The sequence below is a fragment of the Ochlerotatus camptorhynchus genome, unplaced genomic scaffold, assembly GCF_037179485.1.
Source record: "Ochlerotatus camptorhynchus isolate MF236.1 unplaced genomic scaffold, CSIRO-AGI_Acam_v1.1 ptg000268l, whole genome shotgun sequence".
NCBI lineage: Eukaryota > Metazoa > Arthropoda > Insecta > Diptera > Culicidae > Ochlerotatus > Ochlerotatus camptorhynchus.
In genome coordinates this window covers 1,664,307-1,690,856 of record NW_027040758.1, presented here as the reverse complement: position 1 = coordinate 1,690,856, position 26,550 = coordinate 1,664,307, and the positions used below count along the sequence as shown (strand labels likewise).

At 42.0% G+C, this 26,550-nt stretch overlaps 1 protein-coding gene across 1 annotated transcript in view; it reads right to left on the bottom strand.

The window, feature by feature from the left end:
- The window catches only part of kibra, a 118,961-nt gene extending 93,995 nt beyond the window's left edge, over positions 1-24,966 (bottom strand). Inside the window, exon 1 of the mRNA XM_065227276.1 lies at positions 24,492-24,966. The gene's annotated coding sequence lies outside the window, so the exon portion shown is untranslated. The remainder of the gene's footprint in view (positions 1-24,491) is intronic.
- Positions 24,967-26,550: the final 1,584 nt, after the last annotated feature.

The following is a 26,550-nucleotide window of genomic DNA, read 5'->3' as shown; positions in this document are numbered from 1 at the left end:
TGGACATTCCAACAAATTCTTGTGGTACGCTCGACCGCAAAAGCCGCACTGCTTGTTGCTTCGATTTCCTCCAACAATTTTGATGACGTTATGTTGCTGAGTTTCAAGCCACCGGTTGCGCTCCATTTCGGCTCGAGTGGCTTCCTCCGTTCGACATAGCTCGAGAACTTTCGCTGAAGTTAAGTCTTCCGTTTCGATGAATTTTTTCTTCAGGTGCACATTTTGAATGCCGGTAATAATTTTATCCCGGAGCATCTCATCTTCCAAAGCACCAAAGTTACACTCTTTCACCAACGTACGCGCCCGGTTGATGAATTTCATCAGACTTTCGGCTTCGTTGCTGTCGTCTCCGGGCTCTTGCCGGCATTGGTAAAACTCGTAGCGAGCTAGTTTTATATTTTTCTGCGGTGTCATGTACGTTGATAGCGATTGCACACAGGAAGCGACCGTGTCCTTTTCATCGTCGCGAAGGGGCCACAGATTAAAGATTCGTCTTGCCTCTGTGCCCAGCGCAGATTTGAAAGTTGCCACTTTCACTCTTTCATCCAGCTGTTCCACTCCTGATGCAATAATGTACGTTTCGAAAGCATCCTTCCATGGTTCCACGTTCTCCCGGAGGTTGCCGTCCAGTTTTAGTGGCTCCGGGAAGGGAATGCTGCTGTTTATAACTGGTGCCACTGGCGGCTGCTCCTGCGGTTGTGCCATTCTTGGTTTCGGAAACGATTATTTCCCCAACGTTTTTTCGCGTATTTACGACGAACGCTCGACTCCCGGACACTTAAACGGATACTCCGCGACAAATCCGGAACGTCCCGCAGAAATTGAATTCGGCTTACGGAACTACGCAGTAATATTCAATGCTTCTTTTGTTATTTTTAACTCTGACACCATGTGAAAGAAGCACATGGTTACTTGTGTACGGTTGAACTAATAATGACTTTATTCAGGTTTCAAGGTATACAGAACAAGGTAAACTAATCAATGTGAATGCTTGTTAGGTGTGGTGCATACAGAAGGTATGATAATGGAAACATATCCTGTAACACATGTCTCGTGTCCATAGAGGACCACCGGTCTTATTAGCGTTCTGTACATGGTACATTTGGTGCGGGGGTGAATCTTTTTTGACCGTAGTTTCTTCTGGAGCCCTTAGTAGGCACGACTTCCACTGTTGATGCGCCTTCGTATTTCATGACTCACATTGTTGTCAGCCGTCAGTAAGGATCCAAGGTAAACGAATTCCTCCACTACCTCGAAAGTATCCCCGTCTATCGTTACATTACTTCCTAGACGAATCCTGTCATGTTCGGTTCCGCCTACTAGCATGTACTTTGTTTTTGACGCACTCACCACCAGTCCGACCTTTGCTGCTTCGTGTTTCAGGCGGGTGTATAGTTCTGCCACCGTTCCAAATGTTCTTGCGATAATGTCCATGTCGTCCGCAAACCACACAAATTGACCGGATTTCGTGAATATCGTACCCCGGCTGTTGAGCCCGGCTCGTCGCATTACACCTTCTAGAGCGATGTTAAAGAGTAGGCATGAGAGGCCGTCACCTTGTCGCAGTCCCCGGCGAGATTCGAATGAACTGGATAGCTCACCCGAAACCCTTACGCAGTTTTGCACACCGTCCATCGTTGCTTTGATCAGTCTGATCAGCTTTCCAGAAAAGCCATTTTCGTCCATGATTTTCCATAGCTCTGTGCGGTCGAGACTGTCGTATGCCGCCTTTGTGCAGGATACTGATGCATTATTTCCAGAGCCGGGTTCTGATCTACGAGATGCAGATGGAACAGGGATCGATTAGAATCACGGCGGAAGTTCCACAAGGCTCCATCCTTGGTCCAACGCTCTGGAATGGGATGTACAACGCTGCCGCAAGGAGTCCTGGCTTTGCGGACGACGTCGTTTGGGTCTGGGTTCTACATTTTTGAGGCTCAGAAATGAACTAGAGTTTTATTTCTTTCATACAACGCTAGCTAGACTATCAGCACGAAACGAAAATGAAAAAGAACCACGCTTAGAACGAAAGGCTGGCTGTGGATTTTCTCGTCGCAGTTGTGCTCACCCTTTTCAATGAAAGTATCGTCGTTTTTCTAGTGAAACAAAACCTGATCATGGCTTTCGATCCCTTTCACAGACACTCTGTCACCGCTCTTTTAATTCGTTTAATATGCGTTACAGGGGATAGATAAAATGATCGGGACAGGCGAAAGTTTGTCAAAATTCAAATAACATTCTGTTTTTGAAAAATAGACCAATTTTGATGCAACCGGATGGATTTGACAGGAAATTTAAAGCAGTTTTAATCAATCATTTGAAAAATTGTATAGGTGTTCCGGATTTTTGGGAGGTAAGTCAAAAACTGACTTTTTTGATCGCTTGAATTTTTTTTTCTGGTACGAAAATTTGTTTAAATTCATATTTTTTCCTGATACAAGAAGCAGTTCTGAATTCAATGGTGGCTACAGTTCCAACATCTATTGAGAAACAACCGAAATCTGGCCATTTCCTTAAAATCGGTTCCGGAATCACGTCAATATGGATACCAAACTCTTCAAGATTTTGCAAGCAAATGCCAATGGTAGCTTTTTCAGGTCCACAGCTTTCCCTGCTTTCCGTGGGGCAGGTTCTGGATGAAACTGCTCCAGAGTAATTGGAGCAAGCTGTGGACATGACAAATGCTATGCTTTGAACAATCTTGAAGAGGAAGAAGTGGAAATGTGGAATCGATAAGATTGGAAACTAGATGCAAGGAGCGAAGTTGCAGATAGCCCACTAAAAAACGGAAGTTAAAATTGTCAGTAACTGTAAAGCGGTGCAGCGGGTAGAAATCACCGAAGGGAAGCTCGCCATAGCCTCGAAGCGTGTGCTGAAATACCTGGGAGTGATGACCGAAGACCGGCTAAACTTTGGCAGCCATGAGAGAAGGTAGCGAAGGCCATCAACGCGATAGCTAGAATCATGCGGAACGGCTCTGGTCCCAGCAAGAGGCGTCTTCTGGCTAGTGTGTCCTCGTCGATACTGGTCCAGCCAGGGTTGTAGCGCTGAAAACCAAGCGGGATCTAAGGAAACTGAATGGTACATTCAGGCTCATGACCATGCAAGTCGTGACGGGTTGAACAGTTTCTCGACATTTTTGGGCATAGAGCATGACTATACTTGCCACAGAATTGTACTAATGCAAAAATTGTACAGGCTATAAAACTCTCAATTAAAAACTGTAGATGTGCTCAAATAACGCTAAGTTGAGGACAGGCCTAAAGTCCCAGTGGGGACATAATAAAGCCAAAAACAAGAATCTACAAAGCAAGACCATGCTGGAGGTGGCTGAGTTCGATTCCCAGTCCGGTCTAGGAATTTTACGCGTTGGCAAATTTCTCGACTTCCCTGGGCATAGAGTATGATTGTACTTGCCACCCAATTATACTAATGCAAAAATGGTACAGCTATCGAAAGCTCTCAAATAATATCTGTGGAAGTGCATCTACAACACTAAGATGAGAGCACGCAATAAGCTAATATGCAATTAGCAATAAGCTCGACGTGCGTGGAAAAAGAATTAGAAGCAACCCGATGACTACCTCAATTTCAATTTTCCGACAAAACATTCTTAAACTCCGTATGCTTTTATCCTCCCCACTAGATATTCCCTTCATTTCCGGAATGGAATATTGTTCTAACTGGAACAGTCCCTTTAACTGCCTAGAAGATCAAATATTCAAGACTTCCTATCATGGTTGAACCGAAGTTCCCTGCTCATCAAGCAACATCACCCCGGCAATTATCACTTCCAATTTCCAATTAGCTTCCCTCGCAAGACTGCATGTCACACTTCCTCGAAAACTAGGCAAAAACCCTGCGTGACAAGCGTGCAACCAGCAGAATGCCTCACCACCGAACCAGCTCCGAACGCGCTCCGTCTGAGTTGGAGGTTGGTGTTGGTTAGCTATAATAGCTATGAAAACTGCAAATAAATATCAAACAAACTTAATAACGATGACTGAAATAGCACACGGAGAGCTCTTGCTTCTCCGCTCGGCCTCTCGACTTTCCTCGGTGAGGCAGGCATGGGGGCGACGCGGCGTGCGCTAAATTCCAACGTGATTTTGACATTCTCGGCGTATTTGGTGGATTTCAGTTTTGCACTGCAGCCCCAAGCTGGGCCGGGTATAGTCATATCCGAGGTTCGTCGGCAAAGATGATCATTGCGGCTGAAGATTGCCACGGGTTGGTGGGGCGGCGAGGACAAGGAGGGTTCTTGATCGCTTTGACCACGACTCTTTGACGAGATCGACGACGAGATACTACACACGTAGAAGTATATAAGGTGGGGTGTTGCGATCTCTGTCTTGTCTTTTACTACATACCCATATAGCGAATGCCGCTTGCTGCAACCGGGGCGGTAGAGAATTCCATCGAATGAGAATTTTCCGAACGAAATTTTATTCAAATTCCAATCGCACTACGTAACACAGCAAGTTCAACGAGCACCGAGGGTCTGCAGTTATGCAGTACACACTGCCGGGCGGGAGCGTTGGAAATCTCTATTTCAACTTGGGAACAAAGTCGAAATTTATGCATCTTTCAAAATATGCATACACAAATGGATTCAAGCAATTTAGAGTGAGCATTTCAAGCCTGTTGTTTATTCTATTGGAAAAGTTTGATTTTTTAATAAAGCAAGTCTCAAAATCCACCTAGGAGGTACACCTACATATTCCGGAGAAGCACAAAAGTTAGTGGAATGTCGAACACAGTATCCTATATGCACAGGTCTTTCGATGGGGTTCTTTCAAGTACCGTAAAACGGAGTATCTTCGATAATGCGGGTAACTTTGATAGTATAATATAAAGAATAAATTTACTCGCTGTGCTTTTTCCAAATAAGAAAAATAGGTTCCATATTGTAGCTTAGGATATTTCCGTTGATATGGTATATAATTTTATGTAGTATGTGTTTCATATTTTACAAAAATACTAAAAAAACCATTTTCGTGTTTTCGCCTTTTTGAAAAAAAGCACTCAAACCATCACTTATGAAATGTATTTCCGATATAGCCACCACAAATTCAATATTGTATTCTTATTGCTTATGAAGTTTTCAAAAATATTTAAGGAACTAAATTGTTGGAGTTTCACTCATTTTTTTCTACATTCATCGAGCATTATCAAAGTAACCCCAAATCAAAATACTGAAGTTCGGTCACAAAACTAAAAAAAATAATAGTACAAATGCTTTAATTTTCGATCAACAAATTACTAACGAATTAACTCTTGGATCCTCAGTACTTGTTTTAAAAATATAAAAAATTGAAAAACAGTCATTGCTGTAAAAAATATTTAGAATATACTTTACAAAACTATCAATGTTACCCCGTTTTACAGTACCTTCTAATAATCTGTAGGATCGTTATTATCTTGAACATCTTAATTCTAACGATCTTTTAAAAATGAATTCCTACCTTCATGGTCCGGATATGGAATCATGAAAATTTATTAAATTGATGGGACAAATACCAAAAAAGGCTCTAGGGCCTTATATGACTTCTTTGTGACTCTTCGGGAATTTCGAGAACTAAAACCGAAAGAACAAATTCTCAAAATACTTCAGCAGTAAGCAAATCAGAGACGTTGATGGCAATTTCATACGACCTCCGGGAAAGTCCCGTTTCCTTAGTGAACATTTCCAGAGGACTTGGAAGGCAAGCCTTGAAGACCTCCAAGCAAAATAGCAAAGTAAAATTGAATTTCAATCCCGACCTTCAATTATTTGTTATGGTCAATAATTCACATTCTTGCGAAAATTTGACCATTTTTCAATCAATAAGGTTTCACCGCCAGGGTTAACCACTCAATTAGATGACAGTTCACTGGTACTGTTTACGTGGACTTAGTCGATTTTTTCTTGGGTAGATTTTCTCAAAAAAAAATCTGACTGCACACGGGAAAAAAATCCGATTCCATTTTCATGAATAAAAAATCATGAAATGAAAAAAACTTACGATCCCATAGAATCATAGCAATGATTCATGATTTAGTGATGGAAATTCATGATTTCATAATACAACGGAATCATGACCACTACAAGCGTTACGTGCAGTGCTGTGTTCCTAAAATTTGAGCTAGGTAGTCGCACCCAATATTGACCAGCACCCTTAAAATATAAATCTGCCTTAAAAAAACGATGCGTCCACCCTCGACGTTGATGACGTTGTTTCAAATAGTGTATTATCTAGTTTATATGGTACGTTGCAAAACATTTGCACTTTATCGAGCAGCACCGTACTCTACAGGTGGCGAAGGTGGCATTTGCTACACAACAAAAACCCGAGGAGTGGAAAATCGCTCTAATGTTCCTTGAATATCTACAAAGTCCCTTTATCCTTTCTTCTTGAAATTATGATTAGTTTCCAAAAGTTCCGTCAGCATTTTCCAAGCGCGATAATTTGTGATATTATATCATATATCATACTTGACTTTTTCCTAATTTCAGGAAAAACCTTGAACAGTTTCTAGAATTTTCCTAAACATTCGTGAGCAAAACAAAGTTCCCGTATGTTATCAAATCAAAACCTCCCTTATTATATTCCCTAATGAAGCCCTTACTGCGCTAACCGAAGCAATGGCGCAACGGACTTTTGTTTCTCCGAGGCCCCCTTCTTAAGCCACAAGTACTAGGCTAAAGAAGGAGTAGATTGTGGATATGATGATAGTTAAAATCAAAAAACAAAAAAATGGATTCGCTTTATGCCAGGTGCCAGGTTTTTACGTTTATATCAGGTTCTTGTTTTAGACGTTCCCAAGAACTCGTGACATTACTGTCGAAAGTGTTAAATCAGTCCAGAAAATTTAACACTTTCGGAAGTGAGGCTATCTTTAAGCGATTCAACATTTTCCCTGTTGAACTCAGGCTTTTCTGAAGTTATTAAATATGTTATGAGCTACACGGATCAAGTGTTTCCAATTTTTCCGAAGTGATTGAAAACCCTTGTAAAGTTCAGTACTGTTCGAAGTTATTCTGTACGTGCTATTTTTTTTTCTTCTGAAATTGTCCAGTACTTTCCAAAGTGATCGTAAGCTTTTGTCAATTTATTCAGTACTTTCTGAAGTGATTCTGAACTTTTCCAAAGTGATTCCAAACTTTCCTAATGTAATGTTATGTCAGTATAGCCAGATCTCGTTATTGGAAACGTAACTACAGTGCACTCTCTACAACTAGAGTTATAGCATTATCGAGTAATAGATAATAATCTCATACAAATTCGTTATCGCAGTAGCCATGACACTCATTTTTATTATGATTATATAACTCGATATCGAGTTAGTGAACGTCGAGTTGGGGAGAGTTGACTGTACTTCATCTATGTTGCCAAAATCGAGACCTTTTTCGATGTATCACAATTGAGTGGCTTAGCGATAATAATCAATACTCCCTTAAGTGAATCCTGTTGAAAAACTATTGAAAAATTCGTGGAAGTGAGGAGGATCTCTCGGTTTTTGACGGTCTAATTGACCTACGTTTCGAAGCGGCCAGCGCTGTTATTGCCTATCGTAAAGTATGAGATCACCAGTTTTTACACATTGCAGATGCATGCTAGTCCAACGCATCGTTTGTTGTTTCTCTGTCAGGTGAGCTAATAATAACGGAATAGCAACCGCGAGTGGTTAATCATTCTCATGCTCAAATATGTCTGTACTATCTGAAGTGATTCAGTACTTTCTGAAGTTTTTTTTGCAGTAATTCAGTACATTTCAAACTGATTCCGAAATTTTCTTAAGTGTTTCAGTACTTTCAGAAGAGATTTTGAACTTTTTTTTTAATGATTCTGTGCTCCCCAAAGTAATTTCGATTTTTATGAAGTGATCAAATATTTTCTGAAGGGATTCCAAACTTTTCTGAAGTGCTTAAGTTATTACAAAGTGATACAACTCTTGAAGAAGTGATTGTAAACTTGAAAGAATTGATACAGTACTTTCCAATGATTCGAGACGTGATACGGTATTTTCCGAAATTATTCAGTCCTTATGGAAGCGATTACAAACTTCCTGGTAAGATTGAGTATTTTCCAAAGAGATTCAGAAATTTTCTTAAGTCATTCAATACTATCCGAAGAATTTCAGAGCTTTTCTGAAGTGATTCATTACTTTCAGAATTGATTTCAAACTGTTCAAAAGTGATTCAATTCTTTCTTTCTTAAGTGTTTCAGTACTTTCGGAAATGATTACATACTATCTGGAATTATTCAGTAGTTTTCGGAGTGATTCCTAACATTTCTGAAGTGATTCAATACTTTTCGGAGTGATTCCGAATTTTTCTGAAGTGATTCAGTAACATTCTGAAATTTTTGAACATTCTGAAGCGATTCAGATTTCCGAAGTGATTCCGAACGTTCCTGAAGTGATTCAGTGCATTCCTAACCGATTCAATTATTTTCAAAGTGGTTCCGTTCTTGTGGAAATTATTACAAACTTTCTGGGATGATTCAGTACCTTTTAATGTGAATCCGAAATTTTCTGAAGTGATTCAATATTATCTGAAAAGATTCCGAGCTTAAAGTGATGCAATATTTTCCGAAGTGATACAGTGCTTTCTAAAATAATGCAGTACTTTCCGAAGTGATCATGAACTTTTCCAAGGTGATTCCGAACATTCCTGAAGATATTCAGTATTTTCCGAAGTGATTCCGAAAATTTCTGAAGTGATTCAATTATTTTCAAAATGAACTTTCCGCAATGATTCTGTGCTTTCCAAAGTGATTCCGAATATTTATTAAGTGTTTCCGGTCTTTTTTCAAACTTATCTAGTACTTTGTGAAGTGACTCTTAACATTTCTGAAGTGATTCAGTACTTTCTGAAGTGATTCCAAACTGTTCTGAATCGATTCAGTACGTTCAGAAGTGATTCCGAACATTTCTAAAGTGATACAATACGTTCCTAAATAATTCAGTAAATTCCGAAAAAAAAAACTTCTAAGTGCTTATAAACAGTACCACCGAACTGTCAAAAAGGTTCAGTCGATTATCACTGAGCTCTTTTGTGACGTCACGCTGCAGTACCTAATTGAAGCACGAAAACGTAACTTCTGATCGAAATGACGTCTGAGACAAAGTTGTTGAGAAAAGGAAAGTCTTTCTGGGAAAAATATACACGGTATTTTCTAAAGTAATTTTGTTGTATATATATTTTGTTTGATAAAGCCCCTGCGCTTTGGTCAGAGAGCGTTATAGGGCAAAGTTGTGCCGATTTGGTCGTGGCACATTTCGAGTATGAGAGAGTGATTGCAGTTAGATCAAAAGTGCCTGACAAAAATGCAAGTACTTTCGCAGATTACCCGAAGTTGCGATAGTGAAGGTATGATCACAGGCAAGCAGACATAACACTCTTAAAACGTTCATCGAAATCGCTTTTAACGATCAATTTAAATGTTTATTAATTGATAGTACCACCACTTGTGGCGCACATAATCAATTTCTTTGCATTTGACGTTTACAAACTACAGCCATCTTTTGAGTGTACTGCCCATCACAGCGTATACAACAGTGTGCACAATGATAAATGTTCAATGTGTTGTGTCTGTTTGTCTGTGATATAAAGGGTGATACGGTCAAAATTTGGTCAAGGGAAAACGCGTGTAAATCGGTGAAATCGTTTATTTAAAAAATCAAATTAAATTTCTTTTTCAAGTTCAATTAGTATAAAATTCAGGAAAAATATTCAGTTAGGCTTCCGCTTTTCCAAATCCGAATTGCCGGGCCTTACGCTTGACCCCTGCCATCAGATTTTGTACAGCCACCTTGTCCACCTTCTTCGCCGCAGAAAGCCAGTTTGCCTTGAACTGCTGCTCGCCCTTAGCAGTTTTTTTGGTCTTCTTTAGGTTCCGCTTGACAATAGCCCAGTATTTCTCAATTGGGCGGAGCTCTGGCGTGTTGGAAGGGTTCTTGTCCTTGGGAACCACCTGCACGTTGTTGGCGGCGTACCACTCCATGGCATTTTTACCGTAATGGCAAGATGCCAAATCCGGCCAAAACAGTACGGAACAACCGTGTTTCTTCAGGAAAGGCAGCAGACGTTTATTCAAACACTCTTTCACGTAAATTTCTTGGTTGACAGTCCCGGAAGCTATGAAAATGCTGCTTTTCAAGCCACAGGTACAGATGGCTTGCCAAACCAGATATTTCTTTGCGAACTTTGACAGTTTCATGTGCTTGAAAACATCTGCTACCTTTCCCCTTCCTTTTGCCGTATAAAACTCCTGTCTCGGAAGCTGCTTGTAGTCGGCTTTGACGTAGGTTTCGTCGTCCATTACCACTTAGTCAAACTTCGTCAGCATCGTCGTGTACAGCCTCCGGGATCGCGCTTTGGCCGTCGTATTTTGTTTATCATCGCGATTTGGAGTCACTACCTTCTTGTAAGTCGATAGTCCGGCTCGTTTTTTGGCTCGATGCACGGTTGTAGACGATACACCCAGCTTATTTGCGGCATCTCGGAGAGAGAGGTTAGGGTTTCGCTTGAAACTACCGGCAACTCTCTTTGTCGTCTCAGCGGCTTCCGGTTTTCGATTTCCCCCCGATCCAGACATCCTGGCTGTCGACAAACGTTCCCCAAACACTTTAATTACATTTGTAACGGTTGATTTGGCAACTTTTAGCGATTTTGCCAACTTTGCGTGCGAGTAGCTCGGATTTTCGCGATGCGCGAGCAAAATTTTGATACGCTGCTCTTCTTGCTTGGACGGCATTTTGACAACTGAAGAGTGAATTCCAAAATCAAAATAGGAGCAACATTCTACACACACACACCTTCAAAATGAGGGGTGTTCAGGTTTTTTAAATGCAAAATTGAAAGAAATACGTCAAGTTGATATTGACCAAATTTTGACCGTATCACCCTTTAACATTGAGGTAACGTTAGGATAAAATCATAACATTGAGAAATATATCGCATCACTTTCAGGAACATTTCACTTCGCAACCGATGAACATTTCGGTTGCTCTTCCTCTTCCATTATTCTTGCGTAATCAGTGTTCACCGAGCTCCGATCCGAAAGCGCTGACGCTGAGGAAGGAAAATTTGCACACAAGCTGGAAAGTGATGTCCGTGCGAGAGGATATAGATTCATTCCATTCGTCCGCTTTTCTGATTAGTTCGTAAAATATTCCCATTTTGTTCGTTAAATTTTTCAATTGTTTAACTATTTTTACAATTTGTAATATAGGGAAAATGGATGTAATGTCAGCCTAAATGCCCCTAATTTGGGCCCATACATAAATTCAGCAATCGACAAATTTTCAATAGCGACCAAAAATATCCATTAGTACCGTCCCAATGACGCGTTCATCTAGATAAAATTGATAAATAGCAGATTTTTAGCAATGGGCCCAATCTTAGATCCATAGGCCAACATTAGAGCCATTTTCTCTACTTCAAAAAATTGCTGGATAAATTCTCCGTCGAATTACATATTGCATGACATATTTCCTATTAATGCTTTTGAGAAATATGCGTTTGAAAACTGCCCCCATTTTCGTTACATGCTACACTTTTGATTTCGTAATGTGACCTTCAGTATAGTATAGTCGAAATCCACCGACGAGAAGCTATTAAACCGGCTGATTGTTCGGTGCACTAGTCGATGAACCACCCGACGAAAACTGACTTCGTCTGCAGATTGATACATCGACGAAAGCTACTGACTTCGGTATATCAATCGGTTGATTTAGATTGATTTCGTCGCTCCCGAATTCGTCTACTGATTAATCAGTCGACGCCCCTTATACGTTGGTGCAACAATCGACCGATTAGTCGGACCCAAAATCGGTTGACTGTAAAATTTTCTTCTATCAAATTTTTATGGGAGTATCCATTGTGCTTGGCCCTTTAGACTGTGCTCCATTTTGGTGAATTTTCACTTTAATTCGACAAATAACGCTGATATTCCAGCATACTTATTTCTGACCGAAAAGAAATCAATTTTGACAAACACCAAACGAAAATTATGCAGTATTTTCTCACGAAGACACTTCGCTGAATGTATTTAAACGATTCCTTAATCTGATAACACTTTTACAACTAAGCAAACATGTTATTCCAGGTTTTTCTACAAATGAAACATATGCACTTCGATAAAGGGCTAATTTCAAGTTGCCAAAAATGGTTACAGCTGGTTAACACGCAGTTCAAATGGAAAGGTCGCCGAAGAAAAAGAGGCTGCCGACAATAGCAGCACTCACCTAAGATGTTTGGAGCGTTGGGAAAACGTTTTCAACCCGTTTTGGACAATTCTGTCGATTGGTATCAACTCCCCGGCAAGGGGACGGATAACCTTAGTTTCACATACCCACTTGCAAATAGTAGATGTCGCCACACAACGTAGACAATGGGATTGTCCTTCACCGCTGCGATGGTATTTCCATAGAGGTAACTCTAAGACCAGAAGGTCCCGAAGAAACGTGATCAACTTTTTGGCTCAGCTCTGGTACTCTTTTCGGTCCCAAGCTAATCGATGCACCCCTCGAAACATAGGAAAATCCACGAATCCCTCATTTTACCTGTCAAACTTTCATAGCGAATCAAAACAAACATAGTGTAGTACTCGAATTTCGAATAGACTGGGGTACGCTTATAGATGTACTTGGGACCAGTAGGCTTGTCCAGTGTGAGATGCCACCGGTTTGTATATTGACGAGAATACGTAAATTCCCCTACTAGAAAATCGGTTGACCAACAACAGAGGAATTTTCGATCATTTTAATATATGTTCCGTAATAATCGAAGCGTCCTAGGACCTTTCCAAAGACTCATAACTTTTACATGAATCCTCATTCAATTGTGCCAGATACCGACGAAAAATGCCTCGACATTTCTCCGGAGCTGGCAACTGAAAAGGTGTTTGGCATGCGGTGGAACACGAGAGACGATGATTTCACATACAAAGTGGGATGGAACCGCTACGCCCGGCTCTGTTAGGAGGCCAACGACGTCCCACTAAGCGGGAAGTGCTGCGTGTCCTAATGACCATTTTTGACCCTCTTGGATTGATTTCACACTTCCTATCGTTCCTGAAGATCCTGCTCCAACAAATCTGGCGGTCTGGTGTACAGTGGGACGAAGAAATCGACGACGACGCATACGATAAAAAATGGCAAATATGGCTACAAGTTCTGCCTCGGGTTGAACAGGTTCGAATTCCACGGTGCTACAACAGTAAATTCCCAACGGAGGAAGCCGACGACATCCAACTCCGCACGATGGTGGATTCCAGTGAGAACGGCATGGCCACCGTTTGCTATCTGCGATTTTTTAAGACCGAGACCATCATCTGCTTTATCGTCGCCGCTAAAACCAGAGTTGCACCGCTCAAGTTCACGTAGATCCCGAGAATGGAACTAGCAGCTGCAGTCTTTGGCGCCCGTTTGGAGCGCACCGTTGAAGAATCGCTGTCCATTCGAATTTGCAGAAAGGTGTACTGGTCAGATTCCCGAGACGTCCTATGTTGGATCAACTCGGACCATCGTCGCTATAGCCAATACGTCGGCCATAGGATTAGTGAAATAAAAGAGATCTCAGAGGCACATGAATGGCTATGGGCTCCGAGCAAGCTGAACTGTGCCGACGATGATGCTACCAAGTGGATGATTCAGATGGTTCAAGGGAGCAGATTTTCTCTGGCGCACTGAAGAAGATTGGCCACCATCGCCCACCCTTAACGGTTCTACGGAGAACGAAATTCACCCTACCCTTCTGGCTCACCATGCACCTTTGGAACCTGTCATCAATTTCAGCACGTACTCAAGCTGGAAGAAGCCCGTCAAGGTGGAAGCCCTCGTTCATAGTTTCGTGAATAACTGTCACCTAAAGCACTGCAGATGACTGGATCACTTACGGCAAACGACCTGTAGATTGCCGAGCGTTCGCTGATACGGCTCGCACAACGGGAATCGTTGAAAAAATCTGGGATCTTTTCAAATATGCACCTTCTCAGCAATCTTAGTGACAAAATCAAGTGATGATACTCAGTCCGCATCGTGCTTCCTTGCCGTGCTGATCTATTTGATTTTTTCTGAAGGAAGTTTTACTGCTATCTAGCTACAACAAATTTAAACAGCATTTTTCAGTGCTAAATATCACCTGCAAGTCATAAAAATTTAAAAATTATTCGATTCTTATTCCTCTTCGATCCTTGTTTGGACCGAGAATTGGACCCTACTCGAGGTAATCTTACTTTGATATCGATTTGGAAAATTCCTCTTCGATCCTTCGGATTTTTATAGCAATCTTTTTTTTTATCTTTATTAGAGAGATTTTTAGCCATAGGCTATAGTTCATCTCTTATTATAGTAATCTACTTAAAAGTCCATTTGGAGAAACGTTTTAATGCCGCCATGGCATCTTAACGCAAAAGAAAAGGCCAATCTCTTGTTCCCCCGTCTGATGAATGTTTTTGAGCAATCAATTTAATATGCTCACGGTTGATAAGAATGATCCATCATTCAGGAAAAATCCAATAAAATTTCCTAGCTTGGTTCCAAGAAAGAAACAGGTCCTCCCTATTGTGATAACCAATTCTAATTTCCATGCTCTTCGCACGGAATTTTTGAACTTTGTTAAATTCAAGTTGTCACTTCAAATTGATCGCCGGGGTGAAGCCATGCATTGGTTGCAACCTTGGACGGATTCAAACGTCTTCTCAAGTATCTTACTGAGAAAAAACACAATTTTTTTTGGCGCACATAATCAGTTTCCTTGCATTTGACGTTTACACACTACCAGCCATCCGTCGAGTGCATTGCCCATCACAGTGTATACGACAAATGGCGGTAGGGTTTACAATGAGAAATGTTCAATGTGTTGTGCCTATGAAATTCGTGCCGTTGTCACTGTACACTTCTCGCGGTGCACCTCTGCGTGCGACAAATCGTCGAACTGCCTTCTTGCACGAGTCGGTAGAGAGGGTGTGCACTACCTCTATGTGGAAGGTCCGAACTGTTATAGCGAATTCGTTTATTATTCAGTTCCAACCTGGATCGGGTATCAAGATTGGGTCTGCTTGTTTTCTGACAAACGTCAGTTTGCTCGTTTGTTTTTAAGACCTAGCTCAGGTTGAGGTTCGCACTGACAAAAAGTTCGGTTTCGCACTGGGTTAGAACTGGTTCCAACCCCGATAATAAACGAATTCGCTATTAGTCACTCAAAAATCGCTACCCAGCGCTTCACGGAGCTACGACCAACTTTCACTAGATAAGGCCTGCAGTAGTCTATGCCTACAAATGTGAATGGTCGAATGAAAGGTGTTATACGAAATTCTGGCAGCTGGCTCATCTTCGGAATTGCCGGAGTAGCTTTGTACACCCGGCACCATTGACAGCGTCTCGCCACGGATCGGATCTCTGTTCTCAGGTTTGGCATGTAAAACTTCTGACGAACTTCATTCACAACCGTTTCATTGTTGGCGTGCCGGAATTTCCGATGGCACCAGTCCAGCAACAGGTTAGTGTTTTTTGGCAGTATTACCGGGAACTTGGTATCTCGTTCTACGTAAACTGCGGCCGTAATTCGACCGTCTACGCGTAACAATCCGTGTTCGTCCAGCATTGGTGGAACATTCACTAGTGGACTGCTCCGGTTAAGGGCTCGCCTGTGTTTGGGTGCCGATAACGCGTTCCGATTCATCGTAGTCACTTCATCTGGATAGCCATCCGACTGCCGGACTGTCCCCAATGGAAATACTGTCCGTGGTGCGAGGGATCGATTCCGTAATTCCAGCTGGGACCCGCTGGTTACTACGTTCGGGAAATTCGTTGATTTCTATGGGCGTTGACGAGAAGACAGGCCGACTACTATGTTCTGATGGAATCTGTCGTTGTTCTTGTGGTGTTGATCGGGTAGCGTGTGAGTCGTTCCACTTTCTGTCGGCTGCTTGTCTGGCTCCGACTGCTTCGTCCACTTCGCACGCTTGCCAAACCATCGTCGTGTTGGCGCAGCAGCTCGTACTTCCGTACCAAATATTCTTTTTCTCGCCGCTCTTCTTCCAGCTGTTCCCGTAAACGCATTTCGTCCTCCAGCTTCTTCAGTTTCCAGGCCATCTGGGCACGCCGAGTACTTGAAGTGCTAGACCGGCCAGTCCTCGAACTAGCGGGGGTGGAGGGACCTTCGGTACACACTTCACACAGATGAAATCACTGGATCGTACTGTAACAATATCCACCTTTCCGCACGAGAAATGATACCAGTACTTGTATTTTCCGTACTGTACCATTGCTGGGCCGCTTACATTCCGCAAAATCGTATTCATCACCGTGCTCTACGTCAATCACCGAAGGTTGAAATTCCCCGGTAGATTCGTCATCACGAGACCGTGTCCGTGCACCGTCACTGGAAGGAGGCTGAGAACTCCTGGTATGTTGGGTCGCTCGAGTGGTCGACCGAGTTTGGCGAACAAACGATCCTTGCTGCATATTGATGCCAAAATGCCTCAAATCTTTGAGAATGTTGCACGCTCGTTCGTCTTCACAGCAACTCCAAGGCTCTCCACAGAGAAAAACTCTCGAACGTAGTCGTGGAGGTCGTTTGTAGCAGTTGCTGAAGGGTTTCGGGGAGCTGCCGTTCTGCCGATCCCGAAGCCTGACGTAATAAACAAAGTTGGATAGTCCTCCGCTGATCCGCTTCAGCTGAAGATCCTCCGCCGGGATGGTTTTCCAAGCACCCGTCAGATTTCGGATTCCGATTTGGATGCGGCTACGTCTTCCTGGGTTGGTCCTCGGGAGCTCCCAAGTTGTTCCACTGAAGCGCGCAGGTTCACCACCAAGTGATGATTGTCCCCCGCACAATGCTGTTGCGCCGCCTGACGCTCTTCTACCATAGAGGTAACTCTAAGACCACTGGGTCCCGAAGAAAATCATTATTATTTTTGGCTCACTCAGTACCAGAACAACGGTCCCAAGCAGTCCCAAGCTATTTCACTCACCCCTGCATGTTCTGCATGAATCCACACACCCCTGATGTTATCTGTCAAACTTTCATAGCGAATCAAAACAAACATAGTGTAGTAATAGAATTTCAACTAGAATAGGGTACGTTAATCGTTTGCTTGGGACCAATAGGCTACTAAAGTGGTGAGCCAATTTAAAATCGTTAGTTTCGTATTGATTGTTGCTTCTACGGCTACCCACTGTTCCGCTGCTGAGCGCTGTTCCGCCGTCGAGATCTGTCCGGCCGCTGAGCGCTGTTCCGCTGCTGATATGTTGTTGCTCAGAAGTAGAGCTTCCAACCGCTCGATCAACTGCTGCTCCTTTACCAGGAATGACTGCTTCTCTTCTGTTTGCCTGGCTTGCTTTTGGGCGTACTGTTGCTCGAAAAGCTTCAGTCGGTTCACCAGATCCAGTTCTCTCTTCCTCCGAACATCATTCTCCTTTTGATATTTCGCTTCGACGTCGTGCTGCTTCTCCGGCATGGCTTCGATTTGTTGCATACGTTGCCTGTCCCGGTCCCGCTGTTCCTCGGATTGCCTCAGTAAATGGATTAACTTCTGCTCACGCTGCTGTTGACACTGGGACACTGGCCCATCTCATCAGAGCGCGGCTGATCTTGCTGCCTCCGCATCTCGTTTGTCTCGCGTTTCCCTAATGTATATGGTATGGTTCCCATTAGCTTAGGGGCGACACTCGTAAGTTTGTCCACAATTAGCGGGTTTGGAAGTCGGGCGTTCTCCGAACTCTGAGCCTGTACTTCGTCCCGAAAGTGAACATACGGCTGGATGTTACTAACGGTAGAAGAAGGACATTCGCTTGACTATCGGCACGCCGTTGTTGCTGTCCGAATGGTTCCTTCGCGAAATCCCGGCACGCCAACAATGAAACGGCCGAGAATGAAGTTCCTCAGAAGTTTTACATTCCAAATCTGAGAACAGAGATCGGATCCGTGACGAGACGCTGTCAATGGTGCCCGGGTGTACAAAGCTACTCCGGCAATTCCGAAGATGAGCCAGCTGCCAGAATTTCGTATAACACATTTCATTCGACCATTCACATTTGTAGGCATAGACTACTGCGGGCCTTATCTAGTGAAAGTTGGTCGTAGTTCCGTGAAGCGCTGGGTAGCGATCTTTACGTGCCTAACAGTTCGGATCATCCACATAGAGGGAGTGCACACCCTCTCTACCGACTCGTGTAAGAAAGCAGTTCGACGATTTGTCGCACGCAGAGGAGTGTACAGTGTACAGTGACAACGGCACGAATTTCATAGGCGCTTGCAAGGAGCTTGAGGACGAATTCACGGACACAAACACCGAATGGAAATTCAATCCATCGGCAGCCCCACATATGGGAGGATGTTTAGAACGGATGGTTCGATCCGTGTAGGCGGCACTCGGTACACTACCCACATCACGAAAGCTGGACGACAAATCGTTCGTCACATTGTTGATCGAAGTGGAGCACATGGTTAATTCGCGGCGTTGACGTTTCTACCACTAGACAGCGAGGAGCAGGAATCGTTAACTCCGAACCATTTCCTGGTGTTCAACTCTAGTGGGGTCAGGCAACCTGTTAAAGCACCAGTGGATGAACGGTAAGCCCTGAATAGTAGCTGGGAGCTGATTCAGAACAGGTTGGACTCGTTCTGGAGACGTTGGATCGTTGAATATCTTCCAGTGATATCTCGACGATCGAAGTGGTTCAGCGATGTTGCACCAATCAGAGAAGGAGCAATGGACTCGTGGTCGCGTTTGCCGTACATATAAAGGCAAGGACGGAGCCGTGCGGCTGGTGGACGTCGAGACATCCAACGGAATTTTGAGGAGGAGAGCGGTCTGCAACCTAGCAGTTTTGGAAGTTAGCGGAGATGACGAAGTGGAATATGCGTACCCAAGTAACCATTTAGTAGCAATATAGCTTGTATTTACTTACTTTGCTTCAGTATGGTTCGTTGGGGAATCTGATTTAAACTATCATTTCTTGAAACTAATCGCTATCACCTTCTAACTCCCGGATTAAAGCTGTCTACTGTCCGGATTAAATGCGACATTGTAGAGAGAGTTCTTCAAGAAATACACACACACATATATATTTTGTTTAATAAAGCTTATGAAAAATGTAAAGTTTTGGAATATGTTAAGTGATATCACCGAGATTCGACTTGCTCCACTGTCGGGGGGGATGCCATTTGGCAGAAGCATTATGGAACGAAGAAAAGCAGTTCTTACTATACCATGCAGTGTACTTGCGGTGGTATGAGAGAGTAAACTAGCCACAAATGCCATTCGAACCCGGACACTGCACGGTGTAGTGCGCAGATCCATTTCCGCTGCTCCTCGTTTCCCTCTACTCTGACATTATCTAGTAGATCCGACCAGGTCAACTATCTGGAAACAGATAGACCCTTTTGTGGACAAACATTTCGGCTGCTCGTCCTCTTCCATTATTCTAGCGTATTCAGTGTTCATCGAGCTCCGATCCGAAAGCGCTGTGGAACGAAAACTTGCACACAAGCTGTAAAGTGATGTCCGTGCAAGAGAATATAGATTCATCCCCTCCGTTCGTTCTTCTGATTAGTTCAGTACAAAAATGCGAGGTTAAAAATTCGATTCAATTATAAAAGACGACGATCTTCAGTTCTTGAACCGTCTGAAAAATGTCCGTAGGCGGCAATATCAAAGAACACGTGATCCTGCCGTGAAAGTTATCTGGCGGGATTTGCAAAAACACATTAACAAGCGATTCTCTGCCCTGAGGAACAAACATTTTGAAAATAATGGTTCGAAATTACACCTTAAAAGCCTATTCATGGCCGGTAGTGCTGATGCGATATAATAGTAGTGACTTTAGTGACTAAAATTACTGGAATAGTGACCAAATAGTGACATGTAACTACTAAATAAGTAACCATTTATATGGTAACTTAGAAATTCAAATACGGTATGATATTGAAATAAACTTTTTATGTCGTGGAACTTAAAGTCAAATTTCATAAATTCCTCTAATTTAATCGAAGCTCACAACGGAATTTCCTGTGAAGAGCATTTGAAGTGATTTGAATAATTTACTTTTGCTTACGTTATATGATACGTTATTAGATGACTAGCAATTTCCATTTTTTAATGATCTTGTGTTTGATTCTGCGTTCGAGATCTTTTAAATTTTGATATATCTAGGTAGATAACTTTGATAATTAGCTAAGAACTTTTCTCAGAATTTATTCAGAATTATCTCAAGAACTTTTTTATAATAATTCCCCTTCTCTTAAATTTAGAGGCAAATAAGCTTTTACAAAAATAATACTGCATTCTTGATTTTTTTGCAGAACAGTCAACAAAATTCTTGGAAATAGATTATTTTCGTAGTTGGAAATGCTTAACATCAAATATCAGAATTAAAATGGACATTTTAGACGATGGATGAGGAGATGAAAGTAAAGAGTTGATAGTTCCGTTATAGTACGGCAGTGTGAAATTTGTATGTAGAAAGTAGAAAGCGAACAAATGACAATTTTGAGGAAGGTACAAATCGGATAGAGAATCTCCTTTACCAAGCTCATCCGTTAATGAGGAATGGTGAGGGGTGTTTCCCCCTGCCATCACTGGCAAAAGGGATGATCGCCGATTTGCTCATGTACCTCCGATGTGCGGAAACAATTATATCGATTGTTTCACACTCGATTCATACCTCAAAATTGTCCTTTGCTCGCCCGCTTTTTACTTTGTATATACAATTTTCACATTTCATTGCCGTACTATAACGGAACTATGAACTTTATAATTTAATCTCCTCATCTGTCGTATAAAATCTCCACTTTAAGTCTGATATTTGACGTCAAGCATCTCCAATTCTGTACATCATTAAATTCACGCATGAAGTAATAACACATGAGTAGTTAAAGTGGTACTTTCGATTTTGTATTGATTCTTCTAGGAACTCCCTGAAGGCCCCTTCCATAAATCCATTTAAAATGTATGTGAGTTCTTCTTAGAATTTCCATGCAATTAACCTCAGAAATTTCATAAATTTCTGCTTAGAATAATCTTGGACTTCTTCCTTGCATTCAATTGTAAATTTAATTCGTTAGAATTCCCATAGTATTTCCTCAGAATTCTCAAAACAAAAATCCACCACAGAATAACTTTGAAACTTTTCTTTGAGATTGAACCTTTAAAATTCGATTCCATTTAAATTATAGGAATTTATTTCTAACTCTTTAGAATTTTCTTGGAATTTCAGAATTTATTTTGAATTGAGGGGGTTAGAGGGAAAGGGGTGTAAGTGACTTTGATCGATTCTCTTCATCGACTTTCTCTTTCGTTAATAATTCAGCTGCAAACACATTCCTTGATTCGTGTGCCATTCTGGATGCTAGATGAGAACCTCCTTTGTCAAACTATGTGGCAGAAATAGCACAAAATCTGTTTATAAAGCTGTGACTATCAAAAGAGAAAGTGGATGAAGAGAATAGATCAAAGTCACTTACACCCCTTTTCTTCTAACCTCCTCAATTCTTATTAGAATTGGACCTAGAATCCTCATCAAATCATCATAGAATTCTTCTCAGAACTCTCGTTAAATGCACTCTCAATTATAATGGAATTATTTCCAAAATTGTTTCGGAGTTGAATTTTGCGTCTCTAATAATTTAAACAATAATCAAAAGCGACGCTGGTATGTGTTAAGCCAAGTTTAACTATACATATAGGCAAACCTGGCTTAAGATTTAAGCAGAGATGAAGAAATCAGTCGTCTCGATGAGTCTCATCGTCGCCCACTGGTCACCATAGCCGGTCGAACTTCAGACGAATCTAGAACCGTTCATACTGGCGACAACGCTCTGATGAGACAACGAAACCCTACTCCCGAGCTCCTCCCCTTTTCCTATCCTTCGACAATGTACCCCTCTAATCTCGAGTAAGCCGCGAGTATTCGATCCAACTCCTACTAGACATAGAATTAAGTGAATTTTGTTACAAGCAAAGAACAATGAATTATCGGCTCCGTAAAGCTAACGCGATTGAGCCTTACAAATAAACGAACTAGATGAAAAAAAAAAGAAATCAGTCCTCAGAACACTTAATTTTACATGAGACTTTCGTAGTCTGTACTTTGGTATTCTCCTCTGATATATCTTGGTGTCATCCCTAGAATCCTTTAAAAGTTTCTTAAAATTTACTTTGGATTTTTCAAAGTTCTTAATCATCCATTGAAAATCTATCACATACCTTTGGAAAGTTTTAAAGGTTTACAATTTATTTTCTGGGAAAAGAGATATCGGAGAAAATGATTTTTAATCGAAATTGAAGGCATTTCCCAATAGTTTTCCTGGTGTTCTTAAGTTTTGCGGTTCACTGGTCAACCTGGTAAAAATTTGAAGTTCAACAGATATGTATATTTTGTTAAAACTCCTGTAGACTGTCTTAGTGCCAAGTACTAAATTTAAACATTTTGTTGATATTTTTAAATTTTACTCTATTTTAGTAGTGAAAAAGTGACTTTAGTGACTATTTTTAGGGAAATAGTGACTTAAGTGACTTTTTGGTGTAAAAAGTGGCTTTTTAGTGACTGACTTCAAAATAGTGACCAAGTCACTAAAAAGTGACCTGCTACCAGCCCTGCTATTCCAAAAAAAATTAACTGGCAGAACTCTACAGGTAAATAATTAAAATCCCAAATCTGAACGACTACCTGTTAGAGCAGGATTTCCTGAGGGTAGCATTCTTGGGCCTATATTGTATAACATTTTCACTTCGGACCTCTCTGCGTTGCCTCAGGGTTGTCATAAATCTTTGTTCGTTGATGACACAGGCATTTCCGCTAAAGGAAGAAGTCTGCGTGTCATTTGCAGCAGAAAGCAGAAAAGTTTAGATATGTTCTCTTCTTATGTACAAAAATGGAAGATTTCTCCCAACGCTTCCAAAACTCAACTTATAATATTCCCGCATAAGCCTAGAGCTTCCTTTTTGAAACCTAGTAGTAGTTACATAGCCACTATGAACGGAGTTCCAATTTCCTGGTCAAACGAAGTGTTGTCTTGGATTAGTGTTTGACCAAAAATTAACTTTTAAAGATCACATTGAGGGCAGTCAAGCCAAATGTAACAAATTTATAAAATGTTTGTATCCTCTTATAAACAGGAAAACCAAACTTTTCCTGAAGAATAAACTTCTAATAATTCCTCCCTGGTAAAGTACTACTAAGTACTACCAAATGCTCAACAAAATAATTAATATTTTCAGGCAAAAATCGTTGCAATCCTCAATTGCAACGATTAATTGCCTTTATATTTAGAAAAGATTTAGTTTTAGTTTTTAGTTTTAAGATGACAATTGTCATACTGACTACCCAAGGCAGGAACAATGTAAAAACACTTAGATGTATATCATAACAATAAAGTTTAGTGAGTCACTCTAGGAGCTGGAGCTCCTAGATTAAAATGAAATGTAATTTAACTTAAATTGGTTGCAAATTTAATCAAGCTCTGCAAGCATCTCCAATTTCAATTACTAAAATACATGATTAATGAAAACCTGACACATTATAACACCTACCCAGTCCCCGAAACGATGTTGGATTCAAATTTCAACCTGACAACAGAGTTTCGTTACAGTCAATATTCCACTTAAGCAATGCGCGATTCCCTACAGCAGAGGAGCGCAGCGACCAAGCGACTTTTCCGCACACACACACACACACACTCTACATTCACATTTGCAATCATTTGTGCCATTCTCCTGCGTTCGGCGTCGCTGTGCCAACCCCTCGCGGCACGCTCGATCATCCGACCGTCGCGTCTATCACATTCACTGGCCGACTACGCTCGAGACCCTCTTGACGTTCGCTCGGAGTCGCATCGCCGCCCGCCCGAGAAGAGGCATAAAATTGTGCAGAGAAAAATATTTAAATTATTTACAGCTATTTTATAATCAGTATTTCATGGCATTTTACATTTGCCGTTTTGCCACCGTCGCCGTCGTCGTCGTCCCAAGTTCCAACCCAACAGACGACGATCAACGCGATCAAGTTCTGAGCGAGTGATTCTCTCCTCGCTTGCTCGCGCTCATTCTCTCGTGATGCTCGCAGCAGCAAGCGGCTGTCCCTCATTCCATTGAAAACCGTGGAAATCAAGGTGCGAGTGTGAGTGAGGCGACTCATAGGAGGCGGTGAGAGCGGTGGTGGGTGGGAACCCCACCTCCCGATTGACATATAGACGACGAAAGAATGTTGAACATTCCACTTTTTTTGCTGCTGTTGTTGTTGGTACTGTTGCTAGTGTACCTACATACATACTTGTTTTCACTTAAAATCACCACTAGCGAATGCGGTTCTGTTGAAACGTGAATTTTGCGAGAAACGCGATTTTGAAAAGGTGAAAATTGGGCTGGCACTGCTCTGCTAAATTTGTTAGCAAATTGTTTGACATTTTAACCCTAGGGTCCTAGGGTGGACTCCCGTTGGTCACCTAATGATTGGTTGTGGGTTGTTGAACTAAACTATTTTGTTGTGAAACTAACCGATAACACTCGTCGATCGTTGAAAAACGCTCTTCCTTAGGCCTCGACCTAATCCGGAGCCTTTGGTTCGCGCGTGTGGTATGTAGTACAAGGCGCCAATGGGATAAACACTGAAACGTTTTGTCCACAACGTTTCTGCTGCTGCTGCTGCCGTTCGAAAAACGTTCGAAAGTATGTAAAAGGCAGCCCTCGCGCGATGAAAGAAAACTAGTTTCCTCCTAAATATGCGGTCCACCACGACACCGTTGCTGCTATTGCTATTCTTGTTTCACTGCTTCACGATTGCTGCTGTTGCTGCTGCTATTGCTGGCGGCGACACTGTTTTGGAGCTCCGTAGCACTCTATACTAAGCTTGATTAAAACTCACTAGAAGCGACGACGATACACACAGCAGGAGCAGAAAAAAAAAACACAGAAACGAATGTCCACGACGGAGGCGCGATACACCAAATGACACATTCTCTCTTTCCCAAGAGGCGATCCGAAAGCAACTGACACCACCGCCACGCCGAACCAGCAACGAAAAGCGCTGAGCTAGTCGGAATTGGAAAAGCAAACACCACCACTACCAGTGGGCCTACTTTAGCTCGCTCAGCATAAACATTCGAGTCCAATACCGAAGTAACCTATGCAATGTGAACACTCAAATCAAAAATGCAACATGTCATTGCAATTGTCACCGATGCTCGGCGTGAATCACGGTTGCTCCGATCAAATGCCTGCCAAAAAGAAGGAAACACTGAAATCTGTCAAAATCCGCATTGAAGTCTGGCAGGGATCGCAATCTTTTGCTAGAGCCACCCTTTTCGGGTGTACAAGTATGCGAGAGGCTACTCTCTTTGCTGCCCCCCAAACCAGCTCTGAATCTCTCAGAGCGAAGTTCCCTGATGATGGCTCGTTGCAGCGGCACATTTTTCCTCCAGTAGGTAGCTATCGGTAATTTGAAACTTTTGCTACGGCATGCAACAAAAGCGTCAACAAAGTGCACCAAGCGACAACGACGACGACGATAGCTTCCATGCCGAGTTGCATGTCTGAAAAGTGCGAACGATAGATCTGCAAGTTTCGGAAGCATGGTTTGGCTGAAGGTCTGTTAATAGTATCCAAGGCCTTCATCAGAACTTATGCAGATCCACGCAAAAAAAAATCAAGAGACTCCAGGAAAACAATTGCATTCTCAAAACACCCCTGGAACTTCTGGACTCACAAGTGAGTCCCTGCGGCTGAAGATTCCGTCGACATTTCTTTGGAGAGTTTCCCCCCACCCGTTCGTGTTACTGGCAGAGGTGGTAAATGTCATGGAAATGCTATGGGTTAAAAATTTCGTGACATTAGTTTTCCCCATACAATGTAGTGGTGACATCTCTGCAGTTAAACTGTACATTTACCACCTTCGCTGTTGCTGGTATGCGTAAGTGAGTTCCGATTCAACGACTGAAAAGTATTAGATGTTTGGTTAGCTTTTTACGTCCCTACTGGGATTAAACGTCGGATCTAAACACATCCCGAAAAATGCATGGACTGAGCTGGGAATCGAACCTAGCCGCCTCCAGGATGATCTTGCTGAATAGCTGTGTCTTTACCACTTGAGCTAAGGGAGACCCCCTCGAGGATCCACAACATCCGTAAAATTAAGTGCTACTTAATTGTTGTATTCCTGGATTTGTCTCTATAACAATATACTGATATATTTATCAGCTAGTCATAGACTCTGAGTGGTCATGGTCAAGATCCAGAACATCCGTAAAATTCAGAACTTCTTATATTTGATTGTAGTATGCCTTGATTTATCTCTATAAATATATGAAATGTGACAAAATGTTGATTGTTGATATATCAGAAAGGGGACACTCAACAACTACGTAAGCAGTTAGTGGGGAGGGATATTTGACATTTCTAATGTTTCCTTACATGGGAGGAAGGGGGTGTCAGACATATCTAACAACTCATATACAGACCATACCAAGGGGTAGGTCACTCCGCACACCAATCTTGGGTCATATTTTAGGACAGTGTGCCGCAGGTTTGCCGATTGTGCCGGTCATAGAGCAAGCTGCGA